Genomic DNA, 24,165 nt, shown 5'->3' on the forward strand with positions numbered 1-24,165 from the left:
GATGTTGAGGCATCTGGTGTATAAGTTTGTTGGTGTGGGTCGTATAGATACATATCCTCGACGATGAACTCAAAATCAACCGATCTGTACCAAGCCATATAAGTACGCCTTGCTTTTTCTTCATTTGGCATCACTGCGTCAGTTAAGACATGATCATGGCGGTGCTTCCATTTGCGACACTCAGATCTTGCAAAGCTTTTCCATGAATCGAAGTTCCATTGGTCGTTAATTTTGCGCAGATACCATCATTTAACGCGGATGCGGATTCTCAATTGATCAACTTCCAAGTTTTGCAAGAAGACATAGTCTATAAGATTTTTATTTGTGATACAAATAGGCTTTGCAGCTGAAAATACAGAATCATGATTAAGAATTCAATGAAACAGAACATTTTAAAACTAATTTGCATGTTATAAAGATATAGTATGTTTCCATACTGTCTCCTTTCAAAACATGAGACAATATAGAATTTTGGGATCGACCTGAATCTATGACACTTAAACTACTTTATCAATACCTTGTTAGAATCATGTTGACATTAACACATATTGGATACTCCAAACACCCATTTTATCTTAATAAATATCAGTACTACATTGAAATTTGATAGGAACAAACAAGTATTCTCCTATTACAAGATGATAAGGAAAAGTATCCTTTCTAATAAAGATGTTGAAATGCTACAGAGGTTCAAAACCATTTATTCAAACACATACAATTATTCAATGATTTAGGAAAGGGCAAAGATTCGTAAAGATTTTGCTGTAAAGAAAAGTCACTAAAATAATATCTGCTTTGAAATGTCAAATCTTTGTTAACATAAAAATGTTATGATTCTTGAAATAGTGAGGGTCATGCCAACATTTGGTGGTTATGTGTTCAAGCATATAAAGGAAGGTATTGAAAACTATATTTAATTTGAAACGCATGTATTAAAAAGTGTAGGTAAAATACACACGTTACATGCAAAAGTCTATTGCTAAAAAGACAGTTACATAAAAAAAATGGAACAATCAATTTGCGGTAGTTATATATCTGTGGTGTTTGTGTTTGGATAAAGATTACCGGAACTTAGAATTAATTTCAACTTTATTTTTAAAAAGAACAGCATCTTTTTATTAATGTTTGCTTTTAAAATTTTAAATAAACTACTATTTTTAAAGGGTAAAATGGGAATCAAAATAGACAACCTCAAAAATATTTGATTTATCCATCTATGGTTATAAATATATTATTTTCAGAAAACCTATAAATATTTCTCTTTTTAACATTCACTTTAACTTTTCAGCATCCAGTTATATAAGTAAAAATAGTTTGTAGGTATAATGTATCAGTTTATTCAAAAAATCACGTTGATATCTTCTGTGCTAATGTTATTATTTGTTCATGATATTCTTGGAATTCATGAAACACGCGTGATTGTTACCAATTCTTTAAAAGGAAATTTAGATTTAACACTTCATTGCAGATCGGGAGGACCAGGAGTAAATGATCTTGGAGTTCAAATTCTTAAACCCGGTGCTAATTTTGGTTGGAGGATTGGATTTGAAATTACTGATAGATATTACTTTTGTAAATTTGTATGGAAAAGTGAAGTACATAGCTATTTTATATACAGAGTTGATAGAGATACTTGCACCACTTGCAATTGGTATATAACACAATCAGGACCATGTACGGGAAACTTCCCTTATCACGCAACTTGTCATTCTTGGAATAATTAGTAATACATATTTTCATATCTTAATAAATCTTATAGTTTGTGTGCATTTAGAATCAAATATATTTATAATATATAATATAAAAAAAATTAGAAGTTGTGGAAAATCTCAATACTTCATTCTTTTTAAATTTGCCACATCTTTAAAATAGGAGCAAATTTGGTCAAAAATTTTCAATTTTGAATCAAACTATCAAAATGAATCAATTTAGTTGCTAATTCTTCTACTTCTTTTCACTTTAAGCATGATTTGAATCGATTTTCACTATGTTTAATTCTAACCCAGCCTATACAATCCTTTTTTTTTTCTTTTCTCTTTTACCAATGTCTCATCACATAACTTTTGTACATTTTTGTATTCTTCAATGCTGCATTTACAGCTAATACAATATTCTCAATCAGAAAAGCAATTCCTACTTCTCTTTCTCTTCCGTCTTCCTCTTCATCAACAACATTTTCTACTTCTTATCTTCCGCCGCCTCTACCATATTCATCTTCCTCTTCCTCTTTCAACATTTTGCAAAACAACTATTTCCAAGTTCAATTAATTTTTTTATTATGGTTTAGAGTTTAGAGTTTTCGACCAAAACCATTTTTGTCTATTTGGACATGTTTATTATTTTTGTTACTATTCATCTTCTTCATTCAATTGCAGGTAAATTCCTCTTTATCTTTATAAATGCTCTTTTTTCGGTTACATATGCTATATTGATTCATGCATAATGGTTTTTTTTATTTAATGCTTTATTGATTCATTTCAAAATCTTTTTGATCTTTTCACACAAGTTTCTTTTTTCGGTTACTATTTAACTTCGTCGGGCTAAGAAACTCCTTCTTTGAGAAACCTCAAAAGAAATACCCTAAATTAGTAAGAATGTTCTATGAAAATATCTATTACAAAGATGACATCATCAATTAAGAAGTTAAGAAGTACCTAATCACTATATCTGTTGAATATTTAGTGTGTAGCCTACTCTTCATCAAGCAAGCTTATGATAAAACCGATCTTGACGTTAATGAATTTAATTTTGATACTCATGCTCGCACTCTCTTGATTGATCCCTCATCTGGAATCCCATCTCCCTTCAATGTTGTCTTTGTTCACCCCGATTGTAGGCTAATTCAATATACAATGAATCATATCCTATTCCCAAGAATGAATAACTTTAACATATCCAAAAATAGGACGTTCCTGCAATCTGATTTTTGAAAAATCAAATCGAGAAAAATTGGGTAGATGTCATATTCCATCACATGATGGGTAGCAAAAAGAAAAATATCACTATACCCTATGTCAAACTAGTCGAAAATTTATGGACCTACACCATATATGATTTCAGAGTAAAAGAACCAGGAGTTATGCACACAGAAATAGGAAAAATGGATTGTAAGTAAAATGGGTTATGCCATTCAAGGGAAAGAACTTATTCCACTACCTCCAAAAAGACCAAGACAACGAAGAAGTAGCGACCTTCCTTCATCCTCCTCAAATACCCTCAACGATATATGTGATGAGCAAAGAATAATGAATTCAAAGATTAACAAATGGAGAAAAGAAACCTCATTTCTCCAATAGTTTCAAGCGATGATGATGATGAGATGAATTAATTGTTGAGAATATATCAAGTGTGAGTAGTATAGATAATAGTCCCACATTGGTTGAAAATATGGATACTTGAGCATTTATAAGTGAGAGAACCCACCCACCTATTACCTTAATGTTTTGGGTGACTATGTGGTGTGTCCCTTTGGTTTTAGAAAGGGACCGGGTTACTTGTATCGAAAGTCAACGGCGTCAAGATGATGAATAAGAAACGTTCTGTTGAAAAGTGTCAATGGCGCCAGTGTGGCGAATAAGAAACGTTCCATGCGATACAAGAGTTTGTGGAAGTAAGAAGAGATTTCACTTGAGGGGGAGCATTGTGGACTCACATTTGAGGGGAGTGTTAAGAATATATCAAGTCTGACTAGTATAGATAATAGTCCCACATTGATTGAAAATGTAGAGACTTGAGCATTTATAAGTGAGAAAACCCACCCACCTATCACCTTAAGGTTTTGGGTGAATATGTGGTGTGTCTCTCACAAAGGTGTTGCTCTACCCACAATGTTCAATACTCCCTAGTGAAAAAACTCCCCCGACAATGGTATCACGAGCCTTTGGATTCAGAAAGGGACTGAGTTACTTGTATCAAAAGTCAACATCGCCAGGATGGTGAATAAGAAACGTTCCGTTGAAGAGTGTCAACGGCGCCACTGTGGCGAATAAGAAACGTTCTGTGCGATACAAGAGTTTGTGGAAGTAAGAAGAGCTTTCACTTGAGGGGGAGCATTGTGGACTCACACTTGAGGGGGAGTATTGAGAATATATCAAGTGTGAGTAGTATAGATAATAGTCCCACATTGGTTGAAAATATGGAGACTTGAGCATTTATAAGTGAGAGAACCCACCCACCTATTACCTTAAGGTTTTGGGTGAATAATTGGTGTGTCTCTCACAAAGATATTGTTCTAGAAAAGAAGTCCCACAATGTTCAATGCTCCCTAGTGAAAAACTCCCCCAACAATAATTACTTTTTATTTTCTTATGTTACTCATGTAACACCCTGTATAATATATATCTAAAATAATATCATACAAATGTTAATTTTTTGCACTGACACAACATAAGTGCCTATTGACATCATTATATGCACATAGCCAAACTAAAATATGAAACTATGGCACATGTTATACAATAATACCTAAAACAAAAGCCTAAGATCTATGTACAATATCTTCATTATATACAATCCATATCGGAAGATCACAACAATCAAAATCCTTCAAAACATCAACAAACAACTTCTCTTGAATTCAACCTGCAATGAATACCTGAAAAACAACAACAACAATGGGATGAGATAATAATCTTAGTGAATTCTCCTATCCTATGGGTTCACTCGGCTCTACAGGGTTTCTAATCGATTTCCTCAACTTAAGTCATTCAAAGAGAATAAAGACTTAAGCAACTAGGAGATTATCGTATTGTATGGAAACATGTATACTTGAGTTCACCAACTCAAATCGATCATTATTCGAAAAATATGCCAAGGCATCTTTCCCTAGCCAACCCAATGTCTAGGATTCTAGACACTGGTCATGGATCCTTGTATCATGCTTCAACTTTCTTGTGGATTTCAGATTCTTCCATGAGACTCGTACCCAATCTAAGAATCGTCGCTCCATATGAGACTCAACACCTATTTTGAGCCTTATTCCTCGTATGGGACTCTAACCCACTTTGAGGTCCACGTCTTCTATGGGACTCTAATCCATTTGGTTGATCATATGGGACTCTAACCCATTTGGTTGAACATGTGAAGCAATAATGCATATATCATAATTCTTACTTTTCATAAACATCGAGCTTTGAGAGGGGCACGAAAATGGAGTTGTTTTCGAATACATGACTAGTTCATCAATCGCAACATGTTTTTACTCACCAATAACTAGGTGATCACATCCATCAATTTTAATAACATCTACTCATGTTCCATACAAGGCATATTAGTTCGTGACTAAGATGCAATTCTTATGACAACTTGTCAACGACACACAAAAAAGTACATTGGCTTCCAAGCATCACCACCTGAGTCATATTTATAACGTAAGTTATGTTTCTAGTTCATTCACCTAGATATACTCCTAGGTTTCCTCACTCATCATCATAAGGTTTTTAATCATGTTATTACACAATCAATACAAACCACTATTAATATCATACATATTATAGCATACACAAAGCACACATGATAATATAACATATTGCAATAAGCATAGTTAAACAAATTATACAATCTGCCTCAATCTATCTTATTCCACTTTCACGTCATGTAGCAAACGTTTGTCTGTTCATCATATGGTGGGGTTAATCGGACTCAAATGGAAATGTTTATTGGGATAACTTATAGATACTTATCTCTATATTATAGTTCTCTATGTTAGCTTCCTAACGCATCCGTTCGTACATCATTATGTGTTAGAAAACTCATTAACTAGTCATTTAAACCTAATCAAGATTCTAGGTTAAAACACACCCACTAATGTAATTCAACCAATTGATGTTAATCTAATTAATACATATCGTGGTACAAGTTATAGTTCATCCAAGGTGGCCTAGAATTATGAAGCAAGTGGTTTTAGGCAAAACAAGCATGGGCCGATCGGTTATTGTGTGAGCCAATCGATTACTGTGACCTTCCATAAGTATTTTTCATCATTTTTTCCAGGACCAATCGATTGGGGTCTGCAACCAATCGATCGGTGTAGTGAAAAATCAGATTTTTCTCCCTTTTAAGAAGAACCAATCGATTGTTTCACAGAACTACCCAGAACAAATCGATTGGTTCACACTTTTTCATCATAAATTCATTTTCTAAACACTTCTTATTCCAATTTAAACCATGTTAGACCATTTCAAAACATCAACCCACACCAATCAAATTATTTTGAAGTATAACTCAAGAACAACACACATATGCAACCATGGAATCAAATATAACAACAACAACATAGAAGCAACATCATCATGTCATGATCAAAAAACAACAACAACACAAAACCCACACGTAAACTTCTCCCACACAAGGCTAATCTAACTAGGAATTCACCTCTAACACATGAAGGTAATGAATATGATAAAATGATGGTGATGAACTTCCATGGGTCTTTTTCTTCTTCCATTGTTTTTCTTCTTCTTTCTTCTTTCCCTTTCTCTTTCTCTTTCTCATTTTATTGGTTTTCTCTCTTTCTCTTATCCTTGTATACTTTTCTTCTCTTCCTTTTTATGTTTTCTTTTCTTTTATATTTTACTGATAAGTAGAATAAGGAAATAAAATATTTGGTGGAGAAATAATAAAAAAATGAGTGGATCAAATAAAAAGATGGTAAGGGAAATATCCTAAAGCGAGATTTGTCTCCCAGTACCAATTGACGAATTATTAATATTACCAAAACATTCCTTCTTGTATTAATTAATAATGGTATGACACTTTTAATATGGATTAATCTCTTGTGAGTCCACTGATTACTCTATTTGTTCCAACTGACAACATTTAGAGTACTTAAGATTATTTGAGATATTACATTCTCCCCCCTTAAATTAAAATTCATCCCCAAATTTCTTCAAATCAAATAAAGAAACATTTCTTGCATCACCGTCCTAGATGAACACTCGAAATTGCTTTAGTTCAATCCTCTGACATACTTAAACCTCCAACTTCTCTTCACTGGAAAGTTTCCTTCTTTCATGAACTCTCTAAACTTTATGATCTTAACCATAATCTTATTCCAATTATTGATTAACTTCTAACCTTTTACCCACTTAATTCACCTGACAAACCGCTCTGAATTGCTTGGTCACAGATCCCTCAAGAACTCACGACTTCCCTTTCTTGCACCGAGTTAATCAAAACCATAACCACGACTCCTTATTCTGATTGGATAGTCAAAACTTTTAGAACTTCATGATATAAATTTACTTATTCCTTGACTACACAATACTGACGACTCTTCTCTTATAAATCCTTTAACAATTGTGACAAACTTTATAATACATCTATTGGTAACCTTATCAACTTCACTGATAGATATTACTTCTGTAAATTTGTATGGAAAGGTGAAGTACATATCTATTTTAGATATAGGGTAGATAGAGATACTTGTACCACTTGCAGTTGGTATATAACACAATCAGGACCATGTAAGGGAAACTTCCCTTATCACACAACTTATCATTCTTGGAATAATTGACTAAAAATGTAATACATATTTTTATATCTTAATAAATCTTGTAGTTTGTGTGAATTTAGAATCAAATATATTTATAATATATAATATTAAAAAATTAGATGTTATGGAAAATATCAATACGCCATTCTCTATAAATTTGCCACATCTCTAAAATAGGAGCAAATTTGGTCAAAAAATTTCAATTTTGAATTAAACTATCAAATTAAATCAATTTAGTTGCTAAGTCCTCTACTTATTTTCACTTTAAGCATGATTTGAACCGATTTTCACTATGTTTGGTTTCAAACTAACCTATCCAATCCAACTTTTTCTGATTTTCTCTTTTACTAATCTCTCATCACATAACTTTTATACATTTTTGTCAAATATTCCCAAGCTGAAAATCAATGCATACTTGTCTTTCTCTTGCGTTTGAATCTTCATCAACAACATTTTCTACTTCTTATCTTTCCATGCATCGACCATCTTCATCTTCCTCTTCCTCTTCTAACATTTTGTGAAACAACTAATTCCAAGTTCAATTTATTTTTTATTATGGTTTTGGGTTTTGAGTTTTTGACCAAAACGATTTTCATCTATTTGGACATGTTTATTATTTTTGTTCCTATTCATCGTCTTCATTCAACTATAGGTAAATTCCTCTTCATCTTTATAAATGCTCTTTTTTCGGTTACATATGCTATATTGATTCATGCATAATGGTTTCTTTTATTCAATAATTTATTGAATCATTTCAAAATATTTTTGATATTTTCAGACCAGTTTCTTTTTTGGGTTACTGTTCAACTTTGTTGGGCTAAGAAGCCCCTTCTTTGAGAAACCTTAAAAGAAATACCATAAACTGGTAATAATGTTCTACGAAAATATCTCTTACAAAGATGACATCATCAACTACGAAGTCAAGAAACACCTAATCACTATATCTTTTGAATATTTTGCATAAGTTTGTAGCATACCTTTCATCGAGCAAACTTATGATCAAACTGATGTTGACATTAACGAATTTAATTTTGATACTCATGCTCACACTCTCTTTATTGATCCCTCATCTAGAATGCCATCTCCCTTCAATATTGTCTTTGTTCTCCCAAATTGTAGCCTAATTCATTATACAATGAATCATGTCTTATTCCCAAGAAAGAGTGCGTTTAGCATCATCCAAAAATAAGACGTTCATGCAATCTGATTTTTGAAAAACCAAATCGAGAAAAATTGGGTAGATGTCACATTCCATCACATGATAGGTAGCAAAAATAAAAATATCACTCTACCCTATGTCGAACTAGTCACAAAAACTCGTACCTATACCAGATATAATTTTAGAGAAGAAGAACCAAAAGTTATGCACAGAAAAATAGGAAAAAGGGATTGTAAGTAAAATGGGTTATACCATTCAAGGGAAATAACTTATTCCGCTACTGCCAAGAAGACCAAGACAACAAAGAAACAATGACCTTCCTCCATCCTCCTCAAACACCTTCAACGATATATGCAATAAGCAAAGAATAATGAATTCAAAGATTAACAAATGGAGAAAAGAAACATCATTTCTCCAATAGTTTCAAGAGAGGATGATGAGATGCATTAATTGTTTTTTATTTTCTCATGTTGCTCATTTAACACCCCGTATGATATATATTTAGAATGATATGATACAAATGTTAATTTTTGATACTGACATAACATAAGTGCCTAATGGCATCATTATATGCACATGTTATACAATAATCCCTAAAACAAAAACCTAATATCTATGTGCAATATCTTCATTGCACACAATCCACAACGTAAGATCATAACAATCAAAATCCTTCGAAACATCAACATAAATTTTTTCTTGAATTCAACCTGCAAGGAATACTTGAAAAATAACAACAATAATGGGATGAGATAATAATCTCAGTGAGTTATCCTATCATATGGATTCACTCGGCTCTATAGGGTTTCTAATCGATTTCCCCAACTTAAGTTGTTCAAATAGAATAAATGCTTAAGCAACTATGGGTTTCTAATTGATTTCCTCAACTTAATTCATTTAGTGAGTTATCCTATCCTATGGGTTCACTCGACTCTATAGAATAAAGACTCATTACTTGCATTGATCAGTCATTACATTTCATGCATCATCACATGTGTATCATATCCACAAATATGGTGCACTATGTTAAAAAAATCAAAGGCATCTCACGCATCAGTAATTACATCTGAACAAAGCATGCATGCATGTCATAAGCCAGGATTTGGTGACCACTCATGGAAGTCCATAGTAATCCCCGACAAAGCAATTTGAAATCATTCATTTCTTGTCAATCTTCGTCAACCCTTTGGTTAAAGTCAGTTTTTTATTATCATGTTAACTTTCATCAGCCCATTGGTTGAAGTTAGTCATTTACCATCTTCTTGACTTTCGTTAACCCACTAGTTGAAGGAGTTGGTTCTCTTGATCTTAGTTAACCCATTGGATGAGGATGATCTTTTTGTTCATTGACCCTCACCAACCCATTGGATGAAGAAGTTGTTTCTCTTGATCAGAATCAACCCATAAGTTGAAGATGATCCTTTCGTTCATTGACTTTCATCAATCCATTGGTTGATGTTGGTTATTTTTCATCTGAATCAATCCATTGGTTAGGAACTATCTATTTTCTAAATTGACCCTCATAAATCTATCGGTTGAAGTTGGCTGTTTTTCATATGAATCAATCCATTGGTTGAGGATGATTTGTTCTATGACCTTCGTCAATCCATTGGTTGAGGATGATTTGTTCTATGACCTTCGTCAATACATTGGTTGAAGTTAGTAATTTTTTCATATGAATCAATCCATTGGTTAAGGATAATTTGTTCACTGGCCTTCATTAATCTATTGGTTGAAGTCGGTTATTTTTCATATGAATCAATCCATTGGTTGAAGAGGATATGTTTTCTTTCATGGACCTTCACCAATCCATTGGTTGAAATTGGTTTATCTTTCATCTGAATCAATCCATTGGTTGAGGATGATTTGTCTGTTGACCTTCTTCAATCCATTGGTTGAAGTTAGTTGTTTTTCATCTGAGTCAATCTATTGGTTGAGGATGATTTATCGTTAACCCTCTTCAATACATTAGTTGATTTTAGTTGTATTTTGTTGATATGAATCAACACATTAGTTGTGGACGATTTATCGCTAACCCTCATCAATACATTAGTTGATGTTGGTTGTCTTTTGTTGATCTGAATCAACATATTAGTTGAGAATGATCTTTTTGTCATTGACCTTCATTAATCCTTTAGTTGGCGGTGGTTGTTTGTGAGTTAATCGTTGGTTGAGAATAACTTATGCATTGGCCTTCATCAATCCATTGGTTGAATTTGGTTATATTTTGTTGATCTGAACCAACAGATTAGTTGAGGACGATTTTTCGTTAACCTTCGTCAATACATTAGTTGATGTTATTTGTCTTTTGTTGATCTGAATCAACACATTAGTTGAGGATAATTTGTCGGTGCCATTTCCTTTCCCCAATGAGTCTTCCCATTTACCTCATTTGGCTTCCCATTGGAATTCCTTGGCAGGTTATATAAGTTAATCCCCACAGATTTTGCTTCATAATTTGTATCCCCATCAATAGAATCCATACACTCATAACATAAAATGTCATCTCATTGCGCCAAAGGACAAAATTTGGGGTCTTTCGTACCTAATTATCTTCCACCACTAATGTACGAAGATCTTTGTCACTCATACTTCCAGGTTCAAGGTAATTAAATCGGGATAACTGTCATACCCCAATTTTGTCTGTGCATTTTAAACTTTCACGCATCCAACTTCCTTTTGTTTTTCTTAGAATAAAATTTTAGTGTTATAGACAGACCAGTTGAATCGATTTTCAATTGCGTGTAGAGTTAGCCGATGACATATTTTGAGACCGGGCTTGCAGTTGTTTTCTTATTGATCTACGTTTCACGTAGTAAAAGCTGGCGTGCTAGTTTAAATTTTTTCGGTCCCATTTACGTTTGCAATCTGATCAACCCGAGTCTTTTCAATTGGGCATTTTTCACTCAAAATTTGATCTTTATCTGTCTGTTTTACGGAAGTATATTTCGCGTTGATTATTTTAATGCGTTCATTTTATTTTTTCGCGCATTTGCGCGCCTGATTTTTATTCATTTTAATTTCTTTAATTTTGCTTTTTTGTCAAAATGTCAAAAAAACTAGAGACAAATAAATAATCATTTGATTTTTATTTTATATATTAAAAAAGTTTTGAATTTTAATTTCATTTTATTCTTTTAATTCATTTTTTATCTTAAAAATATCCAAGAGCTTTTTTGGCAATGCATTTGATTGTGAAAATCCTTAATTTGCTTATTATTTTGTGCTAACTCTCTTGGCCATTAGATTGAAGTAAATCAAAAACTCACAATTGTTCCCATCATTTTCACTTGGACCACTATCCCTGTTTCTCTCCCACAATCAAATTACAATCTCATTAACTTCAACAAACACACTTAGATGCAATCCTAACCCTTGATTAAACACCTTTTTCAGATGGATCACTAATTGGTGCAATCCTAACCATTATTCATTTTCATTTCTACCTTCCTCCAAAACTCACCCACAAATTTCACAAAAATTTGAATTCACTCACATTCATCTTAGACTATTTAAACAACACCATATCACCACACAAAAAAAGGAGGGGGTAAAAATAATAGCATATTCACTACATGAATTTTTGCTAAAAATGGAACATAATTGAAGAATTTGAAAGAGGGGAAGGATAGGATTGAAGAGTGATTCATATCATACTTATCGATACCTATTTGGAGCTTCATCGGAGGATGACCAGAATTTGCACACTTACTGGAAAACTCATCGAAGTTCTTCACGTTCTTGAAGATTTTCGCATGGGTAAGCTTTGATTCTTGATTTTTACTTGATTTCTTGACATAAATTTATTGTTGCACTTAGTATATATCATGTCTTTTAATCATTTGTGCAAAGTAGCTTGAAATATGAATTTTTGGAAAATCGGTGTTCTTGTGCATCCCATAGTAAACGATTAATTTTCAAACATTTTAGTTGTTGTTTGTTGATTTTTTAGCATGGCAATATGTTCGTGAGACCGAGTATATTAATTTTCATTATTCATTTATGCGATTTCGTGAAAAATTGAGACTCTTACTTGTGGACCAAAGAGACTAGTAGCGTGTTCTTTTAAAAATGACATTTTCATTTCTTTACTGCATTTCTTATGTTTCTGCATTACTGTTCATGCATGGAAAATTGAAGATGGAACTTGAGACCTAGTGGTGGAAATAGGCTAGGCTTTAGAACGCCTGAGCCTGGCATATGGCCTACTATAGGCTCTCTTTTTGGTTTGGCATCACCTTTTTAAAAGCATGTCCTGGCCTGAAAGCCTATTTAAAAGCTTATTTCTTATTAAAGTTTTCAATTAATCCCTATTACTTAAGAAACCTTATACGTTGGTCTATATATGCATATATATGCAGACCTATTTAGCATTTTTTCTAATATATATGCATATGTATGCCAATCTATTTAGCATTTTTTCTAATATATATGCATATATAGGTCAACCTATTTAGACTGTTTTTAATATATATGAAAATATAGGTCAGTCTATAAGGCTTCATAGGCTTTTTTAATAGCTTAAGTCTGAACAGTTTAATTAAATAGGCTTTTAAAAAAGCATAAGCCTGACTTTTTTTTAAATAGGTCTGACTTGACATGGCCTTAAATAGGCTAGGCTATAGGCCCATGTAGGTCGGTCTGGCCTATTCTCACCCATATGGCCCACACGACCTCCACCTTTGTTTTTTTCCTTTTTTAAAAAAAAACTTCTTTACTACTTTTCTCTATTTTTTTTCCTTCTAATTAACAAATAAAATTTGTTTTAATTAAGAGATTTTTTTAATTAATTTTTTAATTAACTTGATTAGTTGATTAAATTTATTTTAATTAATTAACTTTGTTAATTAATATTTAATTAACTTGATTAATTAATTAAATTTATTTTAAATAATTAATTTTATTAATTAACTTGATCAATTGATTAAATTTGTTTTAATTGATTAATTTGTTTAATTAATTTTTAATTATCTTGATTAATTGATTAATTTTATTTTAATTGATTAATTTAGTTAGTTGATTAATTAAATAACTTGACTCCATAAAATCAATCTTTCAAAAATGAAATTAAATACTTGATCAATATCAAGTTGGTTTTTAAAATATCTAACAACTTCATCATTATGAAACTTATTTCCTAATTAAATGCTACATTAAAAAGTATTTTCGTAATAAAATTAAAAGAAGAGGAATATTGGAGTCTTGGATTCCATGAAAACCTCGAATAATTGGCCCCAAGGCACACATCTTGTATAACCACTTATTCTTTTTTTTGTCCCAAAACAATTAATTCAAACTTGGACAAAAAAGGAACATTGAAGTCTAGCATTCCATGAAGACCTTGAACAATCGGCCCCCGAGGCACACATATTGGTCCTACCGAACTATCATTGTCCATCAAACAAATTTCATAAACACTTTGAATGGAAAAGGAACATTGGAGTCTCGCATTCCATGAAAATATCGAATAATCGGTCCCGAGGCACACGTCTTGGTCTTACCAAGAATTCGTCATTCACCTAAAAAATACTCAATACATCAAATATTTTTTCTCGCCTCTGTGTTATCGAAAACCTTTTTACAAAAGAATATTGTGTAATGTGTTCTACCGCGTTACAAACAAACACTTTAAGCCTCCCATTGCAAGCACTAGCAACATTTAACCGCTAGAGCATGATCTATACATTTGTTCGATAAAATCAACCAATAAACAAATCTCTTTCAACAAAGAACTATGTAGCCTTGAGTTCTCCATCGCACCTGGGGATACGTATGAGCAGGATTTTGAAATCTTATTAGACTCATTAATAAAAAAGCATAAAAATATTTTCCTTTCTTTCTTTCATAAACTTGCGATAAGTAAAAGAAAACAATAACATAAGCTAACATTCAATCATAAATTTAACTAAAAGGTTTTCGTCGAGTGCAACGAATGTGGGGGGTGCTAATACACCCCCTTGTAAAATCGACTCCCGAACCCGAATATGGTTGTGACGATCATCTTCTTTTTTAAAGGGTTTTATCGCTATTTTCATTTTCTTTCTGTGGAATAAATAAAGTTTGGTTGTGACTCTGTTCAATAAATTTCCGCAAGCGCGCGAACGCTTCACGAAGGATCGTATTTTTCAATATGCAACAATAATATGATTATTAAAATTAATTATTTTTTGAGTTGAGTAATTCAGATAATTACAGTGAGGCCTGATAATTGGAGAATTTATGGTTAAAGAGTGGAACATGTTTTGAGTATGAAAATTTGAGAATGATTGTGGTGAATATTTGAGTTTTATTATTCTTTTCTCCCACGATCATGCTTATATATATATATATATATATATATATATATATATATATATATATATATATATATATATATATATATAATATATATATATATATATATATATATATATATATATATATATATATATATATATATATATATATATATATATATATATATATATATATATATATTATATATATATATATATATATATATATATATATATTGGAGCTAGGTAGAACTTCCGTCTAGTGAGGTCAGGTTCAGAGAGGAACCATGTCAGTTTTATATTCAGAGAGGGACACAGTTCAGAGAGGAACCAGAGACAAGGATAAATCAGTAACATACCTCTGATACCCAAAACCCGGTACCACATTAATATTTAATGAGAAGTTGGTGCATTTTGCATTATAAATTGTATTATTGTTGTTGTTGATGTGTGAGAATGATCTGTGAATTTTTATAATTGTCATGTAATTAAATTTCATCGCTAACATTTGTAAGGATTATTCTCAACCTTTTCTTTTGTTGTGAGTGGCTTTTACGCCCATGTTATAGATACAGGTAATGTAGTGCTATTGTATGAATGAATGACGGTTATTACCTTCTTCGTTATTTTTTGTTTTGTTTAGTACCCGTTGTATCGCTCTGGTATTGTAAAACAAGGGATGGGACGTTGTTTCTTTTATGTGAAAGTATTGTTAAATGTTTTTATTTTCTATTGCGAGTTGTTTAATTTAATAACAGGTGTTTTATTTGAGAATGTGTGACACCCTTTGGTGAAAAATATATTTAAATTATTGTATTATTTATGAATTGGGAAATAGGGTTTTACAGCTACGACCCGTAGCAGCTGCTATGGTCGCCCGTAACATCCCTCTAGGTTTTGTATTGGAGATTCCCGAAAATTGACTTTTTCTCGTGTTTTGCTTGTAGTTGTTCCTATTTCACCCAAGATACTTATTAAAACCTAAAAAAATCAAAAACATACTACCAAAACATAAAACATGATAAGTGGAAGTAAATCGGACAAAAAACGGAAAAATGCTAAAGCAAAATAACTTGTAAAAACGGTGTGAAAATCACTTATCAATAATTTATTCTTTTTAAAACTTAAGTCGGGGAGACCGTCTACAAGATCTTTGCATATCAACTTGTTCAAGTGATCCATGTGGATGTGATCTATTCTCATATGCCATAACCAAGATTCATCCTCGTTATTTAGGAGACATTCATTATTTGAAGGAATCTTATTTAAATTCACTGTGCATGTACTTCAACTTCTTGAGCTAGTAAACAGAGTTTCATTTGATTTAGATTTTATGACCTACAACTATAAGAATCAAAGGTTACATTGTTACCTTTGTCACATAATTGACTTATGCTAAGTAAGTTATGCTTAAGCCCTTTTACCGATAGAAATTCCCCAATTGTTGGATTTGGGGACTTACCAATGATGCCAAACCCTAGAATTTTTCCCTTATTATTATCTCCATAGGTGACAAATCCTCTTTCTTTAGGAAAGAAGGTGGAGAATAATGTTTTGTCACATGGCATATGCTTTGAACAACCTATATCAAGATACCATTTGGTGTATGAAACTGTAAAACACTCATGCAAAAAAAATATTAGTTCTTAACTTTAGGTACTCATATCATCTTGGGTCACTGGTTGTTAGCTTCATGAATATTTTTCTTCTTTGTTTTAGAGATATAATCATTCTTTGGTTTAGACGACATTTTTTCTTGTGTTCTAAGTGTTTGCTGGAAAAATATGAAAGAGGATGCCCTTCTTTTCTTTCATGACTTTTCTTGATGAAGAAGAACATTGCAACGTGTCCTTCTTTTTTGCAATAGTTGCATTTTATAATTTTACATTGAGAGGCGGCTTTTGCATTACAAAAGTTATCGAAGTTTTTACTATTACTATTTGGTTCATAGCCAATACTGGCTTTGTTATAGGATGCTCTTTAATTACCTAAGAAAGAATTTATATCTTCCTTTGGTGAACTTGACAAGTTTTTTTTTAAGATCGCAAATTTCATTGTTTAAATTGTCACATTTATCACACTTGTCAAGTTCACCATCTTCTCTTGAAATGGTAGGAATTTGAACTATATCATTTTGTTTCTCTCTAAGGAGTAATATGTCTCTTTCAAGGATTTTATTTTTAAGTTTAAGAGAGGAGATAATATCTTTAGATGCATAAACAATTTGTTTTAATTTGTTTGTTTCTTGCATATTCTAAAAAGATCATGATATGATCATTTAGAAGTTACCTCATTATCTTGATTGTTGGCCATAAGACAGATGTTGTCTTTTTCTTCTTCTTCTTCGTCATCTCAGGATTCTATATCTTCTCATGTAACATAAGTTTTCTTCTTTTTCTGAGATTTTCTGAATTTTTTATTAGCCTTTTTGAATAGGGGATAATATGGCTTGATGTTTAATTTCTTTCCACAATTGTAGCATGTTGGAATGAGTGGTGTTTTCTCCTCATCTTTTTCTTATTCTTCCTTTTGCTTCTTCTAATTTTTCATGAACCTCTTGAAGTTATTTATTATAAGAGCCATGTCACCATCAAAATTGGGTTTCTCAACTTTAAGTGCTAAACTTTTTTTTTTCTTCTTCATCTATGATAAGCCTTTTGAGTTCCATTTTGTGTTCCTGCAATTTACCAAAGAGTGTGTGTGTGTCCATAGTCGCTAAATTCTTAGATGCACAAATTGGAGTGACTTTGGATTTCTAGCTACAATTTATGCATCTAAGAATTTGCATGACTAATTTCTCATTTGAGAATATTTTTCCTTGAGTTCTCATATGACTCAAGATATTGGTGGATCGTGTTTGCATTTGACTTATGCTCTCTTCACGTTTATTTTGAAGAGTTCATACTCATCTGTTAATGTGCTCAACCTTGCATTTTTTACATCAGTGGGGAGGGGGTGAATTTTGTTATTTAAATGGTTACGCCCACAAACCTTTATACAAGTTGATCTTGTGATTTTTACAGCTTATCCCGAACCAAAGATAGTTTTTACCACATGCTAAGCTAACAAACCTTCTTATAGATTTTCAGGCTGATCTCACTAACCAAAAATAAAATTGTTTCTAGAAAAGCTTAATAAACCAAAATAGAGATTTTAAGACTGATTTATCTCAAACACCATACTCAATCTTCTCAAGAGAATCACACTCTTAAGAATTAAACAAACAAAACAACCACTTACAAAATCTTCCTCACAAGAAAAGTTTCACTGAAAAGGACTATGGCAACTTTAAGTAAAATAAAAATGTTTCTAGAGAGAGAAAGAGAGAAAGAGAGAAAATAAAAAGATAAATTCTAAATAAAATGTAAAGCTTTGGAAAGTGGCATGAAATGAAGAGGATACGAGCCTCCTTTATGTAGGAGTTGGAAAAGTCAGAAAAGGAAATAATCCATGGGCAAAATTGATGAGACAATCTATTAGCATAATACTTGAATCGATTGACCAAATCATTTTTAATCCATTACCAAGCCCAAAAAGAAAATATTGGATAGAGAGTTGTTCACTAGTACAAAATACACTTGTTAAGTCGGTTAAAATTGAGTTGTTAGGTCGATTTCGTACTCGACTTAAAATTAGACGTTGTAACAAGTTATGACTTATTAAGTCGGGTACTTAAATTGGGTCTTTTTTTTAACTAAACTAAAAAATTTAATTTTAATTTTAGAAACAAAATTAAGCCATCGTGCGAACTATCTTTTTAAAAATAAAATATTCTATTTTGTCACAAATTAAATATTCAACTGCATCCTCCCCAATTGGAATATGCATTATCATGTAGTCCAAATAGAAAAAATATTTTTGTTAACATACATTAATAAACAATAATGATTGGTTAAAAGTAACTAGTAAAGTGTTTGGATCTAAAGTAATGATCCAAACATATTCACTACATGAATTTTGCTAAAAAATGGAACATAATTGAAGAATTTGAAAGAGAAGAAGGATAGGATTTAAGAGTGATTCATATCATATTGTTCGATACCTATTGGAGCTTCATCGGAGGATGACCGGAATTTGCATACTTACTGGAAAACTCATCGAAGTTCTTCACGTTCTTGAAGATTTTCACATGGGTAAGTTTTGATTCTTGATTTTTACTTGATTTCTTGACATAAACTTATTGTTGCACTTAGTATATCTCATATTTTTTTAATCATTTGTTCAAAGTAGCTTGAAATGTGAATTTTTGGAAAATCGGTGTTCTTGTGCATCCCACAGTAAACGATTAATTTTTAAACATTTTAGTTGTTGTTTGTTGATTTTTTAGCATGGTAATATGTTCGTGAGACCGAGTATATTAATTTTCATTATTCATTTATGCGATTTCGTGAAAAATTGAGACTCTTACTTGTGGACCAAAGAGACTAGTAGCGTGTTCTTTTAAAAATGACATTTCCATTTCTTTACTGCATTTCTTATGTTCCTGCATTACTGTTCATGCATGGAAAATTGAAGATGGAACGTGAGACCTAGTGGTGGAAATAGGCTAGGCTTTAGAACGCCTGAGCCTGGCATATGGCCTACTATAGGCTCTCTTTTTGGTTTGGCCTCGCCTTTTTAAAAGCATGTCCTGGCCTGAAAGCCTATTTAAAAGCTTATTTCTTATTAAGATTTTCAATTAATCCATATTACTTAAGAAACCTTATACGTCGGTCTATATATGCATATATATGCCAACCTATTTAGCATTTTTTCTAATATATATGTATATGTATGCCAATCTATTTAGCATTTGTTCTAATATATATGCATATATAGGTCAGCCTATTTAGACTATTTTTAATATATATGAAAATATAGGTCGGTCTATAAGGCTTCATAGGCCTTTTTAATAGCTTAAGTCTTAACAGTTTAATTAAATAGGCTTTTAAAAAAGCATAAGCCTGACTTTTTTTTAAATAGGTCTGACTTGACATGGCCTTAAATAGGCTAGGCTATAGGCCCATGTAGGTCGGTCTGGCCTATTCTCACCCATATGGCCCACACGACCTCCACATTTATTTTTTTCCTTTTTTTTTAAATTTCTTTACTACTTTTCTCTATTTTTTTCCTTCTAATTAACTGATAAAATTTGTTTTAATTAAGAGATTTTTTAAATTAATTTTTTAATTAACTTGATTAGTTGATTAAATTTATTTTAATTGATTGACTTTGTTAATTAATATTTAATTAACTTAATTAATTAATTAAATTTATTTTTAAAATTTATTTTATTAATTAACTTGATTAATTGATTAAATTTGTTTTAATTGATTACTTTGGTTAATTAATTTTTAATTATCTTGATTAATTGATTAATTTTATTTTAATTGATTAATTTAGTTAGTTGATTAACTAAATAACTTGACTCCATAAAATCAATCTTTCAAAAATGAAATTAAATACTTGATCAATATCAAGTTGGTTTTTAAAATATCTAACCACTTCATCATTATGAAACTTATTTCCTAATTAAATGCTACATTAAAAGGTATTTTCGTAATAAAATTAAAAGAAGAGGAATATTGAAGTCTTGGATTCCATGAAAACCTCTAATTATCGGTCCCAAGGCACACATCTTGTATAACCACTTATTCTTTTTTCTATCCCAAAACAATTAATTCAAACTTGGACAAAAAAGGAACATTGAAGTCTAGCATTCCATGAAGACCTTGAACAATCGCCCCCCGAGGCACACATATTGGTCCTACCGAACTATCATTGTCCATCAAAAAAATTTCATAAACACTTTGAATGGAAAAGGAACATTGGAGTCTCGCATTCCATGAAAATATCGAATAATCGGTCCCGAGGCACACGTCTTGGTCTTACCAAGAATTCGTCATTCACCTAAAAAATACTCATTACATCAAACATTTTTTCTCGCCCCCGTGTTATCGAAAACCTTTTTACAAAAGAATATTGTGTAATGCGTTCTACCGCGTTACAAACAAACACTTTAAGCCTCCCATTGCAAGCACTAACAACATTTAACCGCTAGAGCGTGATCTATACATTTGTTCGATAAAATCAACAAATAAACAAATTTCTTTCAACAAAGAACTATGTAGTCTTGAGTTCTCCATTGCATTTGGGGATACGTATGAGCAGGATTTTGAAATCTTGTTAGACTCATTAATAAAAAAACATAAAAATATTTTCCTTTCTTTCTTTCATAAACTTGCAATAAGTAAAAGAAAACAATAAACTAACATTCAATCATAAATTTAACTAAAAGGTTCTCGTCGAGTGCAACGAATGTGGGGGGTGCTAATCTTGTTAGACTCATTAGTGATTTAGGACTATACAGACCATACAGATAAGTTTTGTTTTACTGAATTTGTTATACTGTCATAAAGATAAAGAAAATTTGAAGTGAAATTGGCAATTGAAGAGATCATGTAAGACTATTTAGTTTGAAAATATTACCTTTGAAGACAAGCTTTTTCTTCCTCTCTTCATAAAATCTAACAGAAAATTAGAATGTCAAATGTTTGAATATGAAGAATGGAAGGAAGAAAACAAGAACAAAAGAAGAAACAACTTCCAAACCAAGTTTCAAATTATTATTATACCTTCAATGGAAAAAAATAATGTCTGTCACCTATGCTACTTTTCTTTTTAACCAACCTATCATTTACCAAATTGACAAGTTTAAAATAAAACTATAAAACTATAAATATATTTTTCACAAAAATATTTAATACAGTTATTATTAAACTTTAAAAATTGGAATTTTAAATTATTAAAATATAATTAATAAAAAAATACGAGGGTTAATAATCATCTCAAATAAACACTTTACATGTAAGAAAAAAAGTGTGAAGATGTAAAGAAGAAAATTAAATAGATTCTAAACTAATGGATACTATAAAAAATGAACATCTCCTTGTGTTTAGGAGTCATGAGTATTGTCCTGACTAAGTACATAGATATAGGTTGATGCAGAGTTTGAAAATGAGAAACTTAGGACTTGTTTGGTTTAGTTTTGATTTTTAGTTTTTAAATACTATTTTGTAAATAATTTTTAAAAAATTGTATTTAAGAACAAAATTTTTAAAAAACTACTTGGCTATCTTGTTTTTGAAAATAGTTTTAGAAATGTGAAAAATAAAAAACTTGGTTGATAAAATTGTTTTTAATTTTTTTTTTTGAAACCTATAAAACAGGTGATTTATTTTATATGTTTCTCATAATGTTTAACCTTTGATTTTTATAATATTTATTATATAATAAATAATGTCTGAGAGATAAAAAATTAAAATATATCTAAGTTGTTAATTTTAGATATGTGCACATAAGTTTGGAGATCAAACTTCATATACAAGAGGCGTTAAAAAACATTGATTGGAAACAAAATCTTGAGTAAAAGTAGAGTTTAAAATTTTTTTGGACGGGAATGGTTCCTAACGAAGTTGAGATAGCACAATAACTCTTCTCATCCAGAATTAGTAACGACGAAACTCTGATTAGAACTCGACCTTACTATGACAATTTTAGCTAATCATCAATATCGAGAATAATGGTTGATATGAACCAAAAATGGGGTAAGGATTAATAGTTATAAAGTGTCCGGACAAATATGAGCTTCAAATGCAATATAGAGGGGGCTGACCTACAAAATTTTCATCCAATACTCAAATCAGTATGTAAGGAAGAAGACTGAATAAAAATTGAGTGAGAAATTAAATACCTAAAATTGACGTATTTTCTGTATATAATGGAAAGATCGTCCCAGTCAACTATTTGTTAAGCTTGAGACGCGGGGAACTGTTGGATATATTTAGGATTTAGATCGCACGCGCGCATATATATATATATATATATATATATATATATATATATATATAATATATATATATATATATATATATATATATATATATTTGTGTGAATAAAAATTTAAAATAAAAAAGAGTTTTATGCAAATTTTAATTAAAATAACATTTAAATAGTTTATATTAATCATTCTTTTATATAATCACGTTCAACTTTAAATACATTGTCATCAAAACTTGATTAAGCAACTTAATTTTTTAAACTAACGTTATAACTTAAATATATAACAATCATTCATTAATGATTTTTTTTTTTTAAATTAATTGATATGACTTTTTATTAATTTACTGGAATAATAAATTATATTTTCTTATAATATACTTTCATTTATTTACTATAATGCCATTAATGAAATCAACCCTCTTTTCCGTGTTTTTTAGTTTGGATTTAAGGTTAAATATTGAAAATGAAAACCAAAAACATGTTTTAGCTATTTCTTGTTTTTAATTTTAAAAATAACAAATTAAAAATAATTTTGAAAAACAAATTTTAAAAATAAGTTCAAACAAACAAGTTTTAAACTTTTTAATTTTTAAATATAGAAAAATTGTTTTCAAAAAGCCTTTCAAACAAACCCTTAGTTCCGGCTACCATTGGTTTTTTTTTTACACAATTGCTTCGGTTATGTTTCACTAATTATAAAGCAAGAATAAAATACACCCAAGAATCAAACACTTTGTTGAAGAAGAAAAAAAAAGGTAAAAGAATAATATGAAAATTAATAAAGAGAATTTGAATACGGAGAAGGCGACCATAACATATTAGAACAACGGTAGAGAGGGTAACAGTGGTGGTGGGCAAGAGCAGCAGTTCGGTGAAAGTAAATTTTTGTGACTTATGGTTTCTATTTTATAAGTTTTTGTGTTTGGTTCTAGATGTGTGTTTTGTTGAAAGGAAAGAAACATAAACAACGATGGAGAGTGATTGAGTCGATACAAAATTTGGATTTAGTGATGGGTAGAATAAAAGATTTAGAGCATAATTATAGTCATTGGTTCGGTTCATCGGTTTCTAAATACTAAAGTCGATAACCAAACCAAACCTTATCAATTTTCGTTGGTTAGGTTCGATTTTGGAATTGAACAAAAAAAATCATTTTTTGTTTGTTTGGTTCGAATTGTAGGTTTAATTAGTTTTTTCTGATCTACTTACACCCTTACTAAATATACAAGTGATTCTATTTGACTGAGTTATATTCTCCACTAAGATCTAAACTTTAACCACCCAGAACATCATCATAGAGGTTTAGTGAACAGGTGAAACCTCGATAAGAAGCCAAACACCTAATCCCAACTATGAGTGTATTAGTGTCGTTCAATTTGATCAAAAGATTCTTCGCATCACACACCAGATTAGACAGA

The sequence above is a fragment of the Lathyrus oleraceus genome, chromosome 2 (genome assembly GCF_024323335.1).
Source record: "Lathyrus oleraceus cultivar Zhongwan6 chromosome 2, CAAS_Psat_ZW6_1.0, whole genome shotgun sequence".
NCBI classification, from domain to species: domain Eukaryota; kingdom Viridiplantae; phylum Streptophyta; class Magnoliopsida; order Fabales; family Fabaceae; genus Lathyrus; species Lathyrus oleraceus.